Genomic DNA, 21,569 nt, shown 5'->3' on the forward strand with positions numbered 1-21,569 from the left:
ACAATGACAGCTCTGGACTAAATGTGACTACTATGAGAGCTTACAGTCTTGGCCCCAATTTTTCTTATAAGTATTTTCTAAATGCAACCATTCAATATTTGTTATTTTGTTTCTTACTTATTTTGTACCACATAATGTCCCCCAGGTTCATCCACACCATTGCATGCCTCATGATTTTGTTCCTTTCTGTAGCTGAACAATATTCCATCATATGTATACACCACAGTTCACCATTCTACTTCTCGATCAGTGTATCCTTCAGCCACCTCCATCCATTGGGCATCATGTATAATGTCCAAGATCATATTTTAAAAATATTTTTCTAGTATGTTCAAAGTCTGTTCTTCTTTGTTGATGGTTTCTGGATTTTTTCTTATGTCTTTGGATGGACCATCATTTCCTGTTTCTTTGTTTCTCTTGTAATCTCTCGTCGTACACTATACATTTTAGTATTTTAAAGTGTTAACTCTGGGATTCAGTTCCTTTGCTTTTTGTTCCTTAAGTTGTATCCACCTAGTGATATGACAGAGATTTCTTTGGGTGCCAGGAGCTAACAAAAACAAACAAAGCAAAGCAAAAAGTACCTTTCTTCATCTTTGCAAATTGGTTTTGTGTTGGCTAGGGCTTTTCATCACAGTTTAGTCCCCTGAGATCAGCCTATGGTGAAATTGAAATACATGGCTCTCTCTGTCTCTTCTCAGTTTGTTTCTTGTCCTGGGCTTGTGGTCTTAAAAATTCCCTCATTTACCAGAATCCAAATGCCCCTTTACTCCCTATGAAATAGACTCTGGCCTGCCCCTGAGGTGCTGTGTTTTACAACTTAAAGGTAGTAATCTTTTGTCCTAGTACATTTCATCATAAATTAATTCTTATACTGCTTTCACTGTCTGTAAGCTGTTTCTGCCTACAGGACAGGAAAAAAAAAATAGGAAAAAATAAATAATAGAATAAAAAAATGAAACAAACCTTAATGACTTTGGATTTATAAATGATTCAGCAATAAAATAGTAAAAAGTTTAGCTTGTCGATAGAAAATGTAAAAAGAGAGCCCACTCAGAAACATAACTTTAGGCATTAGAAAGTAAGTGTAATCACAGATATGAAGTAGATAAATTATATTAAAAGGACTCTTATAAAGCCCAAAGCTAATAGATTTGCAAGTTTTAGGAAAATATAAATTAGAAGAGTTTATTGGAAGAGGAAAACTGAAATGAATATTTAATTAATAGAGATATTGAAATAAGTCTTGATGTCATCAGCAATAGAGATGCTAATTCTAATTCTATAGGAGAATTCTTTCAGAATTTCAAGGGACTATTAATCCCCATACTTATAAACACCATTTCACATTCTATCACTTCCTAACTGTGTGTTGGCAACATATTCAATCTTTCTCAATCTCATTTTTTTAATTAATAAAATTAAGGTAATAGTAACAAAAATGCCTGACTATAAAAAGTAGGGAATCAGAGACACAGTTAAAAAAACAAAAAACTAGAATTGTTAAGAAATGTCAGTAATATGGTCACTTACAAAATCTCAATTCCTTTATAATAAAACAATTTTGGTTTGAGAATGTAGCAGGAAGAATATCCCATTTCCATGGTAACAAAAAAACCGGAAAAAACCCCACACATAACAAAAACATACATGGTAAAGGTATGCAAAATTACTTTGGGATACAAAAGGATACTTGAATAAGCAAAAGGACATAGATTTGGATGAGGGTAAGGTTGACATAAATCTGATGGCAGGAAATACCTGTAATCATATCATCAGTATGATGTCTAATTTATATTTTTTCTGTGGAATTTACTTTTGCACATTGAGTGATTTCTATTAAAGTTGGAAAATAATTTCCATGATTTTCAATGAATGGGGAGTATCTATTCCCATAAAATTCCTTAGCTTTCATTTGGTTTTCCAGTGAACATTAGTGAACAACCACGTTTCTTATGTTTATTTCGTGTATTTAGTGGATTTGCTTCTATATTCTGGAGAGATCGTTTCTCTAACCCAAATGGTGACTCACATACATTAATTATATGAAGATCCAGGAACAAATGATTAGATCATCAAGGAGGCATGAGGGACCTCCCAAGAGCAAACAAGCATCCCTATCATCAGTCTGGTACTTGGGACAGTGAAAGAAGGAAATCAATTAGACATAACACATCTCTGAGAAAGCCTAGGGTGAATCTCAATTTCCAGGGTTCTGTGTTTCTGAACTACCTCATGACCATAAGCAGTTGCCAGATCATAGCTGCTTCCCCAAAAGAATACCCAAATAGCTGCTTTTTTATCATCTAGAAAGAATTGAAAACACTCTTCTACCCTACAATTTTGTCCAGTAATTGGTTCCAAAGTAAGTTGTTACAACAGGGATCATAGAATTTAAGATCTAATTCACCATAGGCCAGAGCAATACCATGACAGTGATAAGGTAAACACAGAGTCTTAAAATTAATTTCATACCCATTTTCACCATTTTGTTAGCTTTTCAACTTTCTTCTTGTATTTCCATCTTGATTCATCTCTCTCTTTTCTTTCAGATATATATATTTTTTCCACTGCCTTTTCTAAGTTACGTGATACCCAGATGGGTGATTAAAGCACAATATTTTGTGGTCAAGACCCTTTGACAATGTTTTTTTTGTTGTTGTTCATCATCATCAAAATACATTTATTGAGGACCGCTATGTTTAGGAAATGGACTGGGAGCTAAAGTTGCAGAAAAGTCTTAAGATATAGTTTCTGCTCTTGACTGTTTTACTTCTTATTCACCAAATCTTATTTGGGTGACCATGACTTAAAAACAATTTCAAAGTCAAACAACATGGGTCAAAAACTAAGTGAGTCATAGGACTACAAATGCTAAAGATATTACATGGTGGGGGGAATGGTTATTGAATACTAATGAAAATGAGGTGAGGGTGGGTGGAGGTGTAAATGGAAATGCCAGAGATTTGGCAGCAGCCTTGGGCACCCACACCCTAAACCAAATGGGAAAAGGAGTATTGCTTTATAAGCAGTTGGGTAAACACCCCAAATCCCAACCCCATCTCATGTTCCCACCTGCAAAACTCTCTGCAGCATATGGCTTCCTCTCCTGAATTTAAATTGGTCAGACCCCAGAGCAGACTGGGCAGAGAGGCTGGAAGAGGCTATGAGGGTGCAAGGTGAGGGAGGGAGGCAGTCCTGCCAGCAGGGCCAGGGGGCCCATACTGCACACGAGTCCAGAAAAGAAGAAGGGGAGAGGAAATGGCTAAGGTCTTTAAAGGTCAGCAAATCTCCCTACCAGCCACCCATGGCCCCAAGATGGCAGGAGTTCTGATTAGTTTCATACCTCCTTCTCCTACAGTAAGGGCTGTGCACAAAGGTGGAAGCTCCTCTGAGTCCTGCTCAGGTGAAATATCCCTGGATTAAAGGACAAGGAAGGAACATGGAGAGAGGATGGCTGAGTTCGCTCCTTCCTCCAAAAGCAGGATTATATAACATGGATTTGAGATTATCTAACATGGGCTTCCTCAGGGAGCATGACCATCTTAAATTCTGGGGAGGAAGCTATATTCTCCAGCAGAGGGTTCTGCTTTGGTGTATGTTTGTAGCAGCTGGGTATGTGGGACTGGGTTGGACTTTCGGTCACTCTCGCAGCTGTTCATAAAGCAGCACTTTCTTTCCCATATTACTTAGGATGCAGGAGCCCAAGCCTGTCATAAAAACTTCTGCCGCCTCCATTTACCCTCACCCTGTTTCTTCCATAGCCTTCAGTGACCATTTGCTCCACCCCATAATACCTTTAGCATTCAAGGTCTATACAGCTCATATAGCCCTTGGCCCACATTGCTTTTCTTGGACATTGTTTTTAAATCATGGTTACCGAACTAAGAGACTTGAGATAAAACTCTGCCACTTCATAGTTCTTCCACCTGTGGGTAGGAAAAGGAGCAGTTAGAATACCTCACCCAGGATGGAAGCAGGGTTATCTGGTGATAAGAATTCGTGATAGATCACAGAGTTTGGGCAGAAGTTCTGTAGTTCACATTAGTTGGAGAAAAATAGTCTAGAAAGGGGGGAAATATGAGCACATACTTGGGGAGGGGAAATCATATGACTTGTTCAAGAAGTATGAAGAGGACCAGTTTTTTGGAGGGTGTAGACTATGAGTGAGAGGAAAGGCAAAACCTTGAGTTTCAAGTTGAGGAGGCTCATTGAGGCAAGCCACAATAGATAACATTGAATCATATCTGGATCCCAATATCCTCTTTTGCCTTGCTACTCAAAGTGTGGTCCATGGGCCAGTAGCATTGACCTCACCTGGGGCTTTGTGAAAATGCAGAGTCTCAGGTGTCCACCCAGACCTTTTAAAAATAGGTGATTTGTGTGCATGTTAAAGTTTGACAAGCACCATTCTATTGCACAGGTTATTAAAAGTCCAAGGCTTCCTTGAAATCTGAAACAGGGACACATCATTTTGAGATGTAGCTAACAACAAGGCTTCAAACCGTTCCCTTGATCCTTCATTTTCCCAGCAGCTCCCAGCATCACTAATGGGAAAAAAGTCTATCAGAAATTCTCAAACTTTAATAAGCATCAGGATCACCAGACATGCTCATTAGCATGCAGCTTCTTGTGCCCCACCTTCCAGCACTCATGGCGATTCAAAAGCTGGTTGTCCTGAGAATACAATTTGAGAAGCACAGGGCTAGGAGCACCACTTGTTATCATCAAGTAAAGCTTTCTGGAAACAAAGAGGGGGCTCAAAAATATTAGTATTTCCTACATAAAAAGTTTTGAATTTGCCATATTGATCCTTAACTTGCACCAGCTCTGCTTTAAATGGACGTTTATCATAGTTAAAGTATAAATAATACCATTAACTTTCCAAGCAGTGATAAAATTAGCAGTGTAAACAAAGCAAGCAAATGACCTTAGTCAGATCCCTTGTTGACTCTGACCCAACACCTACTAAGACGATTAGTCAGGGTAAATGAGAACAGGGCTAAGGGGCCCCCTGGGCAGCAGAGAGATCCTCTGGCTGTTTGTTTCCTGAGAACCCTCCGATGCATAGGCTGGTTCCTAAAACAACCACAGATCACTAGGGCGCTGAATGTCTAAAGCTTCAGCCCCAGGACTGTGCCAAACTCTGTCATGGTTAGTTTTTTCCAGGAGAGAAAAATCCTTCTGACTTAAGATTTCTTGCTGTTAATGCTCCAGCTTCTTGAGAAGGGAGCAAGCTGTTCCAAAGCTCTGCTGTGGCAAGGTGCAAGGCCCGAAACCAGCCATGATCTTCCATTCTTTTTCCCTTCCCTTTCCTTCTCTTCTCCTTACTTCTTATTTTTAAACAGCTGTATTGAGATATTATTCACATCCTGTCCTACAATGCAGCCATTTGAAATGTACAATGAAATGGTTTTTAGTATATTCCCAGATATGTGCAGCCATCATCACAGGCAATTATAGAACATTTTCATCACCTTGAGAAGAAACCCTGTACCCTTTAACTATTACCCCTCAACTCCCCATCCACCCCCACATGCATAAGCAACTACTAATCTCCTTTCTGTCTCTATGGATTTGTCTGTACTGGATTTTTCATATCTATGAATCATATAATATGTGGCGTTTTATGTCTGGCTTCTTTCACTTAGCATGTTTTCAAGGTCCATCCATGTTATAGCATGTATCAGAACTTCATTCCATTTCATGGCCCAATGATATTCCATTCTGTGTGTGTGTGTGTGTACTGCATTTTGTTTTATCTTTTCATCTGTTGATGGACAATAGGGTTATTTCTACCTTTTGGCTATTAAGAATAATGATGCTTTTAACATTCATGTCCAAGTGTTTGCATGAATTTCCATTCTTTTCAAAGATGGGTTTTATTGGTTGAATGGCAACTGTGTCCATTGGTTACAGACAGACATTTGTATAAAACCCCACCATTTCCAGAAGACGTTCTTGATTGGGTGAGCCCAAAGCAAATTCTTCTTTTTCTAAACTGCTTGTCTATGTTACTTATTTGAGCCCCCTTCCATTGTGGCATCTTCTTATTTGGTTACTTCATCAGAGTCAGAGAATCTGGCTAGTGGTCCTGGTTTAACAAAGTAGGGGAGGAAAACAGTCCTTTCATACTCTTTCTAGCTCCTCCCAGAGAAGGAAATATCTGACTACATCAGATTGCAGATATTAATGACCTCGTTAACGGCAAGCCACGTTAAAAGGTCCAGTGTCCAGTGTTTGTATGGGTTTCCCCTTTATTTTTCCTCCTATGTGCCTGGAGCAGTAAGCTCAGGGTCTGAGGGCTGCATTCTCTTCACCCACATTCCAGACAAGCCAGGGGCTAGTTAGTGCCAAACTAGCAGCAGTTATTAATGGCAAGGATAGCAAATATCCCCCCTCCCTGGCTCTTTGGGCTCTCTTTGGCTCTCTCCTCTTCCATTCCATGTAGGCTGGCCCCCAAATCACATTATATCCTGGAATAAGAGAGAACACGATGCCAGAAATTAAGTTTACTAGCCCATTTGCCACTGCTCCCACATTTACTCGTCTCTCAGGAAACCATAAAGAAGGGTGGCTCTGGTACGTGTCTCCTAGTCCAGCTGAACCCCGAATTACCCTCAACACCTACACTTTTCTAACAGCATCTTTGGTTCACAAATCACTTAAATTCTCCAAACCGAGTTTTCTCCTCTATAAAATGGAGGTAATGACAATGATTGCTAAATTTACAGAGATTTAAATAAAATAACTTTGACAAGTGCTTGGTAAAGGCTTGGTATCATTTCTCTATGAAATGGAGACAGGAAGTCTTTCAAGGATGGTTGCTTGAATAAACAGGTGAGATTTATTTCTTATATATAACAGATGAGTTAATGTATTTATCAAGAGGTGATTTTATCTTTTTGGAGAGGAGAGTAATGGAGTGGAGATACTCTTGGGAGATGTATCAGCATGTAGGTTGTTTCTGAGGGAGACTGTTAGGCCTCTGTCATCTAAGAAACCAATCTGTTGATGGTGTTCTTGAAAAGGGCTCTTTCCCTCTCCTTTATTTAATTTTAGAATTTGAGTTCTGATAACCTATATACAATATAACATTTCCCATTTTAACCACTTTAAAGGATGCAGTTCAGTGGTGTTAATTACATTCAGTCTTGTACTACCATCACCACCATCCATTACCAAAACTTTTCTATCACCATAAACAGAAACTCTGTACCCTTTAAGCATTAACTCCCCATCTCCCATCCATCCTCCTGCTCTCCATTAATTTGCATATTCAACTTATTTCACGTAAGTGAGATCATGTAATATCAGTCCTTTTGTGTCTAGCTTATTTCACTTAATACAAGTATTTAAGGTTCATCCATGTAGCGTGAATCAGAAATTCATTCCTTTTTATGGCTTAATAATATTCCACTCTGCGTATATAGCACATTTTGTTTATCCATTCATCTGTTGATGGGCACTTGGTTTGCTTCCAACTTTTGGCTATTCAGACATAGGAACAAAGAGGTCACTCTTCATTAAAACCACTATGCTTTTGCCAATGGACATCCTCATCAGTACTCTAAACAAATTTTGATTGACTTTTGTGCTGCATGTAGTTACTGGAGGCTTGACTTCCAAAAACATGTTCTCAACATGGGAAAATCTCAACATGGGAAAAATGGACGAATGGATTAATGTACACGCCTTACATCAGAAAAAAATCCAGTTCTTTTATCTTATCTCTTGAGTCTTCCATACCCAAGATTTTAGGAAACCAAATGCTGATAACAAGGACCATCCTCTGATAAAAACCATCAGGAAAGCCTGTTGTGTTCTGTACAGTGTCATTGCGTTACTTATGGGCCAGCTGATTCCAATCAAACTCACACGCGACTGCAAAGTGAGGTTGGAGAAGCGCAGTCTAATTGCAAACACCTGAAGTCTATTTGTAAGTCGCTAGAAATCAAAACTGGTTGAGGTCCCTCAGGAATTTAGGCTAAGTTCTTATAAGTCTCTCTTTCTCTCTTAGTGTCTCCTTTTCTGCCTATAAGCATAATAATATCACTTGTCCACAAAAACAAAAGCAAATCTAATGAAACAAAATAATCTTTATTGTATCCTACTATCTTATTGCAGTAATTCTACTTTTCTTTTAGTGTCATATATCTGCAGAGTATTGTACACTATCTGATACTGTTTCTGAACCAAAAATTGGTTTCTTAATCTCTTTTGCCATAACTAACCTGCCCAAACTACTTCCTAACAGTCCTTATAATGGCCACTCGATGGCAAATTCAATACCTTTCTTCACAGTCCTCAACTTTCTTAACCTCTTGGTGGTATTTGATCCTCTTGTATACTCTCTTTCTGGAAAGTATCTCCTACCTTTTCTTTGGAATAACTCTCTCGTGTTTTAATTGCTTCTGCTTGTCTGTTTTGTTTTACTCTGGAGAGATGAGGCAGCAGATATTTTATCACTATTCCTGTTTCTGATTTGCTTACAGAAGCTTTAGAATCAATCATAACTATACCTTAAGGAATTTCTAACTGTTAGATGATGTGGAAGATAAGTTAAAAAAAGATTTTGATATTTTGTTGTTGTTGTTGTTGAAAGGGAGTTGGGGAAATGGATTTATAGAAGACCAGGGTTAGAATACACTTTTTAAAAAAGACTTCATTTTATTTTTTGTTTGTTTCTTTCAATTCCAATCCCCATTTTATTATAAGATTAATACGACCCTGAAATGCAGAGGGCCCAGCCTCTCCAGAATGTCAACTAGTTCTATCCCCCATCCCATATTATCGACAGCCCTTCCAAAATGAAAAAGTTAGAATGGGCATAGCCCAAATACCTCTAAAGAGTGAGAGAAAGACCAAAGGTAATGGTGAAGTTATACAGAGAAGGTTGGGTTTAACAAATGAATATGAGGGCTGAATCGGTATACTGATATTTCTTTTAGTCTCCAGTAACTTAGAGCACCTAGAAATAAAAACCTAAAATTGTGGTTTTACCAAATACCAAATTCTGAAATCTGTTCTACAACTAATTGTTGCGATATCCTTTGAAAATTATTGCTTTTTTGTATTTATGTTATTTTTCACAGAAAAGAAAGAAAAGAGAAGGAAGAGTATAATAGAGAAGATAGGATTAACAAATGAATATGACTGCTGATTTCTTTTGGTCTCTAGTGTCTTGGAGGAGCTAGAAATAAAAATGAAAAATTGTGGAACTATAACCCATACCAAACTTTAAAATTCAGTTGTATAACTACTTGTTAATATGTACTTATAAGTGTATTGCTTTTTGTATGTATGTTATTTTTCACAATTAAAGAAAAAAAACATTGGATGGGCCACGGTGATTCAGTGGTAGAGTTCGATTCCTGCCATGCTGGAGACCCAGGTTCGATTCCCGGTGCCTACCCATGTTAAAAACAACAACAACAACAAAAACATTTAAAAAAGATTAATATGACAGCACTAAGGAAAACTTTCCCAAACCCAAAAAAAAAGGTAAGAAGTTCCTTTGACAAGGATCAAGATTTATCTTCAAGTTAAGTCAATGTTATTCAAATATGATATGACTGTGCTGGAACAGATTATCCAACATTGATACCTTCTTTGGGTAGGGGATGCATAATGTGGAGAGATGAACTTCCAAAACATACCATAAATGTAGTGAGCTTTTTTCCTGGAAAAAACTGTTAACAGGAACTATAGTAATAGTGGTTAAGAAAAGTGGGTAGAGTGTGAGTGTAGAGAACAAAAGCATGAAATTTGAAACATTAAGTAAAAGAACAAATTGCCAAAGGTCTAGATAACGCACCAACTAAATAATTGGTCCATGAGTAACTATAAACTGTATTTTACTAAAAATGTGTTTTTATATCTGTGCATAATAGAGAACTGTATATATAAGAACAATTGTCTAAGGTCACTTCACATTGCAGAAGAGTGTTTTGGTTTCTGGTAATTGTTGAGATCAAACTGAGAGGCTAAGATAGAGGATTGTTTATTGTCCCCCTCCTAAGATTTGGCTAATTGAAGAGAGTATACTCTTTTAACCCATGCATCAAGCATACACAATCTGTGAGATTCAATTAGAAAATAACTTTGTTGCTATTAATCTCCAACTATGCCTTTAAAATTGCCCTTGCCATTGAATGAACATGGCCAGCTGCAAGGTTGGGTACTTTAACTCACATGCTAATCTGAATTCAGTTATTGGAATGATAGGTTCCACATAATAACCAAAACTCTAAACTTGATTTAGTAGCAATTATTTCTTTTCTTAAATCTTTTATTTTTAAATAATTTCAGTCTTACAGGACAATTTCAAAATGATATAAAACCCATGCAGAGAACTCCAACATACCCTCTACCCAGGTAGCCAGATTCACCCTGTCTTGCCACATTTGCTGTATCATTCTATCTATCCATCTCTATGTCAGTTGGTCTATGTATCATCTCTTTATCTATCAGAATCAGACTCAGACTCTCTGAGTATCTCGTTTCAGTCCCTTTCACCAGGTTTGGGTTTATAAGGAAGCACCACTCACCCCTGCTACCTTGGGAAATGGAATTCAACACAGCCGCATCTCTTTCCTAGAAAATTTTTTCCCTTGTCTTTGGAACCGAGCCCTGCAAATACTCTCCCTCAGTCTTTCCTTTGAACCCTTTCTGTGCACTCCAGGTGTCTTCATCAATACTTCCAATCTAAAACCATATAACCTGTTTTTAAGAGTTAAAGAAGAGTGAGATCATTTTTAACTGATTTTAATGATCTCCATTTAAATTATGTAATTACATATATATCTAAAATTATATGTGCAAGATAGTCATTCGGTATAATGATTATTCTTACAAATTCATTGTACAGAAAAATCAGACTATACTTTCTAACACCTCATTTTTTTTGCCTGTGATAAAGCCACATCCCCTATTAGTGATTCTCAAAGCTGGTTAAGCAGCAGTATAGCCTTAGGAACTTATTGGAATTCAGAGGTCAGACTCTATTCCAGCCTACTGAATCAGAATCTCTGGCCATCGGAATTTGAATCATGCTTCACTTGTGATTCTCTTGCAGCACTAGGTTCAAGCATCAACAGTCTCCCTGCCATAGCTAACCGAAAAGGTCAATGTCACTTCAAAGGTTGAAGCACAAGTCTTGCAAATTCAAATGTACAAGTCTTCAGTCTCGCCAGTAGTTCCAGTAAGAGTCAATACCAGTGAAGTCTTATTTTTATTTATTTGTCAAGGGTACCCTTTCAGTTCCCAGGTTTGTTGGTTATCTCCTGTACTTGTGCTCCAGAAATTAGAGCTGTTATTATACATTGTTCCTGTTTAATGGAGTTGCTAGGAACACTTGAGTCATAACCTTCAACTGCATGGTTTCTGTATTCAAATGCTGAGTCCTTTATTAACCAGTTTATCCACTTGTTCTTTACTAGACATCATTGCCTGGCTGTTTGCTGCCAATTCTCTTGTTTTGTGTCTTGGTAGCCTTAGGGATTTTAAACATCTCAATCCTTTCTCTTTCTCCTTAATCAGAAAATTAAAGTTCTCTCTTCTCTTCAGCAACACTGGGTATGAAAAATTATATCACAACCTCATGATGATTCAAATGGTCTCCTGACATGTGATTTTGTCTTCTACCAGTGATAGAAAGAACCCTGCAATCTAGACTACTAAAAAAATTCTAACTCTTCTCCCTTCCAATCTTCCCCAGCCTTCAGCTCCTTTTACTCCTCTAACCACACTGTTACTAGAGTGATTACTAGATGATATATAATCTCATAAATTATAGATCTCCCCAACCTAAGTTACACCATAACTTCCTGCTAGCCACAGATTGACATCCAGACTTGGCATATCATTAAGTTCATGTTCAACTTGGTACCAAAGTACCTTTCCAGCTTTGACTTCCATTTCTCCCTGGCTGTACTCCTAAATTCTTTCTTGTTCCTATAGTCCTCCAAATATACCATGCCCTTGCCTGTGAACTTGCCTCTGTCCAAAGAGTTATCTCTAGCTGGGATTGGGGAAAGGGGGAGGGAAGTTATTTATTGAGCTGTTACTATGTACTGGCACTACAAGAGATGTCTTTACATATATATCATTCATATCCCACAGCAATCCTCTAAAAGCTATTTGTGTCCCCATATGACAAATAGGGAAATAGATCATTTAAACAGTCTTGTCTGGCATCACATAATAAGTAAGGGACCTGAAACGAACCCATGTCTGTCAAAGTCAGTGGCTTCTACTCTGCCCTCTGCTTTCCTGGCATCATTCTTCCCCGATGAGTTTCAGCATTGCTTTTCCCATAAAATCTCTTTCAGTTTGTTCTTAGTTCATTCCTTTCATCCCCTTACTCATAAGTATTTGTTGAGTGTTTTGGTTTGCTAGCGCTGATGAAATGCAATATGCCAGAAATGGACTGTTTTTTTTAACAAATTTATGGTCTAAGGCCCTCAAAATGTCCCAATTAAGGCATCAACAGGACAATACCTTCTCTGAAGACCAGATAATGGCAATCTTGGGCTCCTCTGTCAGATAGCAAGGCACATGGTGACATCTGCTGGTCTTTCTTTCCAGGGTTTGTTGCTTCCAGTTTCTAGCTTCAGTGGCTTCCTCTCAGTTTCCCTAGGACTTTGCGAGCTTCTCTTAATTTCATCTCTCTGTGTTTTATCCTCTTATAAAGGACCCCAATAAGAGAATTAAAACCCAACCTTGACTGTCAATTGAAATAACCTCATCAAAAGTTCCCACCCACAATAGGTCTACACCCACAAGAATGGATGAGAAGAACATGACTTTTTCTGGGGTACATAACAATTTTAAACTACCTCATTGAGAATTTACTATATACCAGATGCTATGCTATGTCATAGGGACAAGGGAGTATACAAGACAGAATATATTTCTGATATTGAGGAGCTTACACTGTCATGGAGAGATAAATAATAAACAAGTGAACAAATCTCTAGGAATATCAAAATGTGACAAATGCTGTAAAAGCGATAAAGAGGGTTACAGCTGGTGACAGTATCTAGGAGTGGGAGGGGCATTCTTAAGATATAAGAAGGTAATAATTGGATTGAGACTTGAAAAATTCAGAAGAGCCACATGCAAAAATAAAGTACTAGAGAATGAGCGTTCCAAACAGCAAGGGAAGCAGGTGCAAAGGTCCTGGGGCAGGAAAGAACCTGGTATTTTTAAGGAGCAGTGTTTTTTTTGAACATTGGGAGTGATAAAAGATTAGATTGAAAAAGTAAACAGATACTATATCAGGCAGAGCTGTGAGGCCACTTTGGATTTTATTGTAAAAGCAATCTAAAATAGGAAAATGGTGTTGTTGAATATTTGTTGTGTAAAGTGCTAAAATTCTAATTTATACAACCATACTACTGCATCTTCAGATTTAAGTTGCTAAGAATTGCTTTTGTTGACAACAATAGGCTTTGAAGGATGGGCAGGAAAGAGTGGGAGTAAGTAGAAGGAATGCTTTGAAAGGATGTGAATGTGAAGGGAAGGGGTTAAAATACTAAAGGATCTAAAAATAAATATAAAATGCTCCATCCAAACATAATAATAATGTAAAAACTTTTGTAGGATTTTACAATGGCTTTACTAAGGTTTAATTGACATTCAATAAACTGAACATACTTGAACTGTATGATTTGATAAATTTTGATATGTACATACAACCAAGAAATCATCACCATGATCAAAATAATGAACATATCTATCATCTCCAACATTTTGTCATGGTCTTTTGTAACTCCCCACGTAGAACCTTCTTGGGCTCCATACCAGGCAATCACTGATTTGCTTTCCATTACTGTAGATTAGTTTGCATTTTCTAGATTTTTATGTAAATGGGATTATACAGTGTTGGGGATTGAATCAGTGTTACCCAAGAAAGGCATTGTCAGGTTCTATGCCTTGGTATTGTGGGTGAAATCCATTTGTAAATAGGACCACTGAAGATGCTGAAGATGTTATTAGGTAAGATACACCACACCGACTGAGGATGGGCCTTAACCCAATATGGCTGAAGTTCTTAAAAGCAAAGGAAATTGGACACAGAAGAGAAGTTCACGGGGAGAAGCCAGAAGTTAGCGGGAAACCAGAGGTTAACAGGAAACCAGAAGACAAAGGAGAGGACACTGCCATGTGCATCACCATGTGACAGGGAAAGCTAAGGAACCTAAAGATCACTGGCAAACAGCCCCCACAGTCTCTGAGGAGAAAGCATCACCTTCCTGATACCTAGAGTTTTCCTAGCATCAAAACTGTGAACCAATAAATATATATTGTTAAGCCAGCTCATCACATGGTATTTGTCTTAGCTGCCTGGATACTAAGACACACAGTATGCACTTTTGTGTGAGTATGGCTTGAGGGTTTTTCATAGGTAACTTTTATCAGGTTAAGGAAGTTTCCTTCTAGTTTTAGCTTACTGAGCATGCTCCAGGAATCAAACCTGGGTATCCAGCATGGTAGGCGAGAATTCTACCACTGAGCCACCCTTGCACCACCCAGCTTCCTGAGAATTTTTATCAGGAATAATGCTGTATTTTGTCAAGTGATGTTCTCTATCTTTTTGCGAAGATATTTTTTCCTTTTTTAGCTGTTGATTGTTTTCTAATGTTACACAAACCTTGCATTTCTAGAAAAATCCCCATTTGATCATGATTTATTATCTTCTTTATACAGAAATGGATTCAGTTTGCTAAGGTTTTGTTTAGGAACTTTTCATTAATGTAGTAGTATCTTTCCCTGGTCAGAGTAAGGCTCCCCCTCATAGAATGGGTTGGGAAGCATTCTTTCCTCTTCAATTTTCTTTAAGCACTTTTGTCAAATTGATATTAGTTCTTCCTTAAATATCTGGTAGAATTAACCTGTGAAATCACCTGGATTTTCTTTGTTGGAAGAAAGAAAATAGTAGATTTTTCAAACTAAAAATTCAATTTTTAAAATAGAGATAAGGTTATTATTCATGTCACTTCTTTCTGAGGGCATTTTGGTCATGTCTCTCAAGGAATTTGTTCATTTCTTCTAGGTTGTCAAGTTTATTGGCATGAAGTTGTTCATAATAATCCTTTTAATATCTGTAGAATCTGTTGTGATGTTATTGCTTTCACTACTGATACTGTTAATTTGTGTCTTCTTTCTCTCTCTTTTTTTCCCCTCCCTGATGGGTCTGGCTGGATGTTTATCAATTTTACTGATCTCAAATAATCAGCTTTTGGTTTCATTCATTTTCTCTATTGTGTTTTCTGGTTTACATTTCATTGATTTTTGCTATGATCTATATTGTTTCTCTATGCTGTTATTTTGAGTTTAATTTATTGATCTTTTTTCTAGTTTTTTTATTTTTATTTTTTTTCAGAAGAGGAAATTAATATCATTGATTTGAGGGCCATCTTTAGTTTTTACACTCTGGCTAATGGGGACAGAAATTAATCCCAGTCCTGTGAGACTGCTGAGGGATTGTCCCCATTAAGGTGTTCGAGTTGTTCTCTCTCTGCCTCGGTTAGTTGTCTCACAGGTATGCACTGAGCAGTGCTCAGCTCAAGGCTCGAGTAGGACTATCTGCTGATCTGTAGCTCGCTCTCTCTGGGCAGCTCTCTTTTCTCCTGTATCCTTCTGTGAACTCTAGCTACCTTGGCCTCTTGGACTCCTGGCACTGTCTCCTCAACTCAGCATGACACCAGCTTTTGCCTGGGTTCACCAGAGGTGGCCCAGGAAACGCTGTTCAGGCAGCATGGTAGATTGGATTACATGCCAAAATTTAGACACATTCTTAATCTTAATCCACTGTGGGTGTGAACTCATTGTAAATAGGATCTCTTGAAAATATTAATTTAGTTAAGGTGTGGCCCAACTGAATGATGGTGGGCCTTCATCTAGGTTATTGGAATCCTTTATAAACCAAAGAAATTCAGATATCGAGAAAGCCACTGGGAAGAGCTGAAGTCAACAGACCCTGGAAGAGAAGGGAGAAGACATCTCCATGTGATGTGGGGTAGGGATGCAAGCCAAGGAACCCCAAGGATCACCAGCAGCCAGCACCAAAATGTTACAAGCCAGGGAGAAAGCATCACCTAGCTGACACCTCGATTTTGGATTTTTCTCAGCCTCGAAACCATGAGCCGATATATTACCCTTGTTTAAGCCAACTCATTGCATGCTATTAGTCATAGTGGTGTGGGACAATTGTTGGACTCTACTTTGGGTGTCTGAGGTCCAATATTTTGAAGCTGTTGTTTCATATAGTTGGTATTGATTTCTAGTTATTTCATATGAGGTGATAAATATAGTCTCTGTTATTCCATCTGTATCAGAAACAGAATGGTCTTTGAAGGATTTCAAATAGGGGAGTTGCTTTTTACCGACTGAGGTTTAAAAAGATCACACAAGCTGCTGTGTGGGAAACAAACGGAACTGTGAGAGAAATATTGAAACTAAGTTTGTACAGGGGACGTAGAGACAAGTGGGTAGGTCCAGATGTATCTTGGAAGAAGAATGAACAGAATTTGCTGGCCAGTTGGATGTGAAAGGAAAAGGATAGGGAAGAGTCATGGCTACATCCCAGAATGTTTCCTACAGCAATGGATTGGATAGGGAATGCTGTGGAAGGGTGAGGTTATGGCAGGCAGGTCAAGAGCTACTATTTGACCATTTTTTTGCCATTTTTGGGGGGGTGGGAGCGCATGGTCTGAGAATCGAACCCAGGTCTCCTGCATGGACGGTGAATATTCTACCACTGAACCACCCAAGATGGCTTTTTAATTGTTCAGGCCAAGCCAGACAGATAGGCAGAGGGCTATGAGAATGTGGCCTTCAGTGCAGGGGTCAGAGCTGAGGTTATAAAAATGGATTTGTCAGCCTAGAATTGTTGTTCAAAACCCTGGGGTTGGGGTGGAGTGTAGAGGGAGGAAAAGAGGATCCAAGGCTCTTTAGCTTTCAGAGGTAAGAGAGGGAGAAGAGCTGAGAGGAGACTGAGAACAAGCAGCTCTCTTCCTACTACGCTTAGTTTCTTCTCTTACTCAATCAGGCATCATTCCGATTTGTAGCTACCTGTTTACCTGCCTGGTACTCAGCTTGCCCAAGAGGGCCTTGGGGTCAGCATCTCTGTCATTTGTTCATATTTCCCAAGTCCAGCACAGTGCCTGGCACACAGAGGGTCTTTTCAATGAATCAATAACTCGATGAAGGCAAAGGTTAAGAGATACTGGTGTGATATCAAAAGGACAGGTGTCCTTCTGTATCCCAGGGACTCTAAAAGACAATTTGGGGGAAATTAGAGGTTCAGGAAAAAAACAACACAAACTATCCAGAAATATTCTGCTGAGACCCCATTTCCTGATCTACAAACTACAAGGCCTGGGGAAAGGAGCGCTGAAGTACTTCCATGAACATAGCCGGGGCTCTCCACTTGGCTCTCTGCTATAGAACCCACAAGGAGACAAAACAACTGTGTTTAAGTTGGGCTTCCTTGGTGGATGTTTCTATTCTTTGGATTTTTTTTGTCTGTTTTCAAGCGGATCAAAGCATGTCTCATGAAATATTTTGGCCCCAGATTAGAACTTAAGATGCACAAAGTTCAAGTTGAAGAGTACAGAAGTGGAAATTCATTACAAAAAAAAAAAAAAATGGACCAAATGATAATCAGATCCTTTCAAACTGGAGGACCACTATGGGAATCTGCCAGGTAGACCCCTGCCAGCCCCCAGGGGAGGCTGCCCTGAGAAATCAGGCTTAGGGGCTGCACGCATGTCCCTTTGCCATGCCAGAGAGTCAAACCTCCCTCTCTTGGCTTATGGGGCTGGCAGAGCCGGTGACAGGAGCCTGGCCGAGGCGCCTGGTTGAACTCCTATCCCGAGTAAAAGCAGTGCAAGAGAGTTGCAAGGAAAAGGCCACCTTCAGAGGTTAACCGCGATATTTACAGTTTCATAACTTCTACCAAGAGCCACGCTCTCGAGTTTTACACATTCAGCAAGTTGAGCAGACCCTGAAAGGTTTAGCTTTCCCGTTGAAGCTACAATAAAGTTTATTTTGGTTAAAACCTGAAATGAGTCTGAGTTTGGATTTTTTAGCCTGGTGGCTTTGTGTAAACAGTTTACTTAACATCATTTTTGGCTCTTATTCAATAAACCACCATGATAATCCCATTCACAGACAAAACAGATCACAGATTAGCAGACAGGCTGCTGTAAAACAGGGCATTACCTGCTCTTTGTATGAAACTTGAAGATCTGTTTTGAAGCAAGTACTTGTCCGTCTGTTTTCATAGTTGAAAGCATAGTTTCTTTGGACTTCTAGGGAAGAAAACGAATGTCACATTGTTTAGCTCCTTTTTATACCATAAAAATAGATTTTAATTAAGCACATAAAGTGTGCTGGACTAGGAGCTGTTATTTTCCAGAAAAGGCATGCTGGCTTTATTCAAATTGGGAGAGACCCCAGGCGAATGCCAGAATCACCTATTGCTTACATTTCATTTTAATGTGCTCAAGTTCAATAAAAGTTTATCATCTCCATTAAACCAGTACCTATTGGAACTGATTTAATCTCGTTAGCACAAAGAACCACATGAAAGAAATCAAGTCCCCCGGACAAGATTGTGCATAGGGGATAAATTACATAAAAAAAATGAGGCATCCTCCCAAGACAGCGCCTCTCACCTGCTCGTGTGCGGGTGTGTGCATGTGTGTGTGTGTGTGTAGCGTGTAAGTGTGTATACGTACATCCATGCTCTCTGCCGTGTGAGAGCTGGCGGCCTGCCACAGAGCGGCACTTCTGGAAGGCCGCCAAGCTCGGGAGTCCTCAGCTGCACAATGTCATAGCACCCCCATGCTCCCACACTGGCCATGAATTGTGTGACATTTGAACAAACAAATGTCACGCACTGGGGTGCTAGGCAAACGTCTACTGGCAGCAGCACAATGAGGATATATATCTTGATTTCTAGCTCCAGAGAGCTGCAGTACGTGCACACGCGCATGCACACACATACACACGCATACACACACATACACACGCATGCACTCAGACCTTTCTGGGCAAGGACAAGAGTCTGTTTGCTCTTCACCTTCAAAATACCCTTTTCAATAACCTTGAAGACCTCCTATGGATACTTCACGGCCAGGTATGAACAGAGTCTAAGATGCCAGGGTGTCAGGTCTTTGAGTCAAGGGGGCAGCTTGACCACACAGAATATTAATGACAAGTCAGTGGGTGGTGACCAGCTGCCCACAGGTGTTGGCTCACCGAGACGGATTTGATGGGTGAATGGACATGATAGATGAGGTCTGGGGTCTGAACTCGGTGTCTACAGGCAGAGGAGAATGACCTGTTTCCTTAGAAGGCTCAGTGAGCACTGAGGCACAAGGAGAATTTCTTGGGGCCCCAGTGAGATAGTGAAGCACTGAATGGAAGAAGCAGGTTTTCCCCAGTTCTGTACCCTGTGATCCAGTTGAGGGCTGCAGGGAACGCGGTCTCACAGTGGTGCCTGGAGGCTACTGGAGGCATTTGCAGCTTTGGGGGCAGAGAATGACCTGCCTGTCAGTCTGAACCTCAGTGTCTTAGATACAGGGACAATTCTGTGGTACAGCTTTGAAAATGATTTTGCAAGTGAGGGAACCTGGAGTGGAAGAATGGATTTTGGTGTTGGTGGGTTCCTGGGAGGCTCCCAGAGGAACTCTGAAAATAACTGAAAGAGCTTTGAGTAGGGGCCTGAAAGTTCTTCTTGGGGTATGGCCTGAGCCATTGAGGACTGACTTCCTTATCCATTCACACAAAAGGTATTTATAGGGCAGTGCGGTGGCTCAGTGGCAGAATTCTCACCTGCCACGCTGGAGACCCAGGTTGGATTCCTGGTGCCTGCCCGTACCAAAACAAACAAACAAACAAACAAAAAACAGAAGAAGGAATTTATAGATTCTATATTGAGTGCCAGGCACATTGGGGACCCTGCATCGGGGACCCAATTCCATCAAGATGCTTATACGATAGTCCAGGAGATAGGACCAAGTACTATCCTGGAGAGGACAGCTGGCAATGGCCTCCTTCTCTGTCTTCATTCTGTTCTTCCCTCACTTTAGCTCCGTGAATGCCACTCACACTGACCTCTGTCTGTTTCTTCATCATGCCAAGTTTACTTGCTCTTCTTTTATCTTGCAATGATCTTGTCCACCTCCAAATGTGGCTGGGTCCCTCCTCCCAGAGTTCTTCTCTAACCACCCTACGGAAAGTGTCCTCTAGGATCCAATCGTTCTCAATCACCAAACCCTGTTTTAATTTTCCAAAACACTTTAAACCAACTAGGAGCATTTTTTTGTGCTTACTTCCTTGTTTATCATCTGAATCCCCTACCCACAGTGGAGTGGGCTCCATAAGTGCAGAAACCTGGTCTGTCACGTTCATTTCTTTGTCCCCATAGTAGAACAGCATCTGGACATATTAGTAATCAATCAGTATGTGTTGATGAATCATAACTGCAATAAAGAGGATATAAATAACATTCTGTGGGCATCTGAAATTTGCTTCAAGGATGCAAAAGAATCTGGCAGATAGACATATGGGATAAGGAGCACGTGCAATCCATCCCTTTGGCTCTGGAAGCAACACATATGAATTAAGTCTTTTTTATTAACCACGTACTTGTTAGCTTCTTTGGAGAAGGCTGTTGAATGGTCTTGTTCTGGTTTATTACAACTCTGGCCAGCAGGAAGTTCTTATTGGTGTCTGACCTAAAAGCTGACCTTCTTCCTTCACCAGTTTCAGCCCAGCTTTATCTGCCAGTCATACAAACACTATAAACTCTATTCATCATTCTTTATGAATCTTTGCATTTGGTAAAACAGACTCTGCCAGCGAAAAATGATAGTGCTCTATTTTCAGTGTCATCCTTGCATAGAAAATGCTAACAGTGGGAGATGCAGAACTGTGCTTTAGGTCAGTGCATGGCTTTGGATTTGTGTTAGGGAAGCTCCTTGGGTAGGAAATAGTAGGAAAAGAGGGCAAGGAGCAGAAAGCACCATTTCCTAAGATACTGTGTTTTTAAGCATCATGGCATGAATCCTGAGGGCACAGTCACTGTATCTGAATGCTTTGTGGTGGAGCATGCATTCAGGAAACACTTTAAAGTGCTGTCCAGGGGTCAGGTATCATTCTTGCTGCTGACTCATCCACACAGGTGAATGAGACATGGTCTCACAAGCAGGGCAGGTGAGCTGAAATGTAAGTCCTAGTGGGTAGGCTTAAGTGTTTAAAATGGCAGTTGGCAAGGGTGGAATAAGGATGTTTAAAAAGAAGGTCCTACTGAACTTTCCAGACTTTCTCTTTTCAGTGTACTCTGGTCCCTCCATCTCTGTTCAAGGGTGTATCTCTGTTCAGTTCTATATCATGAACTGAGCTAGACCTTCCAGAGCTCTGAAGGATATTCTCACTTTCCTTCCAGGTCCAGTGATTACTCTGATTACTCCGGCAGAACAGAGGATGCCACATTCTGTCTGGACTTAGTTCAGCATTTCTCAGCCTACAGTAGCAGTTCATCTTCCCTCCAG

General features: G+C 39.7%; 1 protein-coding gene across 20 annotated transcripts in view; it reads left to right on the top strand.

Annotated features, from left to right (window-relative positions):
* MYOCD (myocardin) overlaps positions 1 to 21,569 on the top strand; it is a 510,995-nt gene that overhangs the window by 168,420 nt on the left and 321,006 nt on the right. For 17 of the 20 annotated variants that reach the window (XM_077166024.1, XM_077166026.1, XM_077166023.1 and 14 more), the window contains one exon: positions 2,553 to 2,603. The exons of the other annotated variants lie outside the window; for them this stretch is intronic. The gene's annotated coding sequence lies outside the window, so the exon portion shown is untranslated. The remainder of the gene's footprint in view (positions 1 to 2,552; positions 2,604 to 21,569) is intronic. 20 annotated transcript variants of the gene reach the window in all.

The sequence above is a fragment of the Tamandua tetradactyla genome, chromosome 6 (genome assembly GCF_023851605.1).
Source record: "Tamandua tetradactyla isolate mTamTet1 chromosome 6, mTamTet1.pri, whole genome shotgun sequence".
In the NCBI taxonomy this organism is placed as follows: Eukaryota; Metazoa; Chordata; class Mammalia; order Pilosa; family Myrmecophagidae; genus Tamandua; species Tamandua tetradactyla.